This window comes from Pediculus humanus, genomic scaffold (genome assembly GCF_000006295.1).
Source record: "Pediculus humanus corporis 1103172107768 genomic scaffold, whole genome shotgun sequence".
Classification (NCBI taxonomy): domain Eukaryota; kingdom Metazoa; phylum Arthropoda; class Insecta; order Psocodea; family Pediculidae; genus Pediculus; species Pediculus humanus.
In genome coordinates, this window is record NW_002987366.1 from 76,318 (window position 1) to 78,110 (window position 1,793).

The window sequence follows — 1,793 nt, forward strand, 5'->3', positions numbered from 1 at the left end:
TATATTCCTAATAAATTTGATATGCGAATTAAATTATTAAAAACAAAATGGTTGAAAAAATAATAATAATAATAATAATAATATAAAATAATAAACTTAAAAGTCATGTTTTAAATAATCACAGATAAATCAATTTTTTTTTTTTTTTTTTTTTTTTTTTTTTTTTGAGCAAAGCGTAAAATTCTAAAAAAAAAAAAAATTGAATAATGATGATAATGTTGGGGGCCTGGGTATTTAATTAAGCATTTTTTTTTTATTTAATGATATGCTGATTAGGGTTAATGAGGGAAAATCTACATTTTAAAAAAAATGAATTTTCTTAAGTTTCCATAACTAAATTGCTCAATTAATTATCATAAATTAATTTCATTATTACAAGTTAAAAATTTGTTCATTCATTTTCTATCATCTAAAATGATTTTTCAAAAAAAAAAAAAAAAAAAAAATTGAAAAGTAAATTTCTTCTCTCTTAATCCCAACAAACTTTTCTTTTAATCCCTTTTTATCCCTTCTTAATCCCTTTCTTTTACTTTTCAACACAAAAAAAAAAAAAAGGGATTATTTGTTTTTGTAGGCAATTAATTTTTTTTTTTTTTAACTAGTCATATTTATTGTTTGAAGCTTAAATTATAAAAATGCCTCATGCAGTCTTTTTGGTTTTTTTTTTCTTTTTCTTTTTTTAAATGATCCCTTTTTTTTCCCTCTCTCTCTCTCTCTTTATCTCTAAAAATTACTGGATAATTAAATAACACAAGCTTATCCTCTAAAATTTTTTTTTTTTTACTTATGGGTGCAAAAATTATTAACATCAATCAGCCTTTCTAAATATTAATTATCGCAATTTAATACGTGTGTATATATATATATATATATACTATTTAATCAATATTAAAAATTATTAACGTAATTAAAAATAAATCAATTTTTTTTTATATACGTATTAGTAGCAAAATTATTTTTTACAGCCTTAATTTTAATCAAAAAAAAAAAAATAAAAAAAAAAAACATTTTTTTTTTCGCAAAAATTTTATACTTAACAAAAAAACTTATTAAATTAAAAAATTATTTATATATTTATTGTTTTTTTTATTATTCAAAAGTGCGCACGTCAATTTAAATTTCAAATTTGTTTTGTTTAAATAAATTGTCACCCATAATGGTATATAGGCCACAAAACGCAATTAATTTAAATTTAAATTAAAAATTTTTTTTTTGAATAACTGCATCACGTGTGTTTGTTTTTTTTTTTTTTTTTTTTTTTTCATTATTTGCAGTAATTAATATTAATCAAAGGCAATTTTTTTTAAAAAAAGGGAGTTTTTTTTTTTTGTTTGTTTGCTATTTCATCCACTTAAAACAAATCTTTAAAAAAAAAAAAATGTTTAAAAATATTAACGTAATTAACCATAAGCAACAACTTTATTAATTTTTCAAAATTTCAAATATCCCCAGTATTATTATTATTATTATTATTTTTAAATTTTTTAAGGTTCACTTTACTTTTTTTTTTTTTTTTTTTAATTATTTGTCGAATTCTCATTTAAAAAAAAAAATTTTTTTTTTTTTTTATTTTATTTTCCTGACTAGATTATTAATGCATTATGTGTAAAACATATTATTATTATTATTAATTAAAATTAAAAAGCATGTAATAAGCTCCTTATTTATACTGCATAAATTTAATCAATAATGTTAATAATTTTAGTTTTTTTTTTTTTTTTTTGTTTATGTTACTGACAAATGAGCAATTGTTTAAAAAAATTATTGAAAGACCTGAGTGTGCAACAAAATAT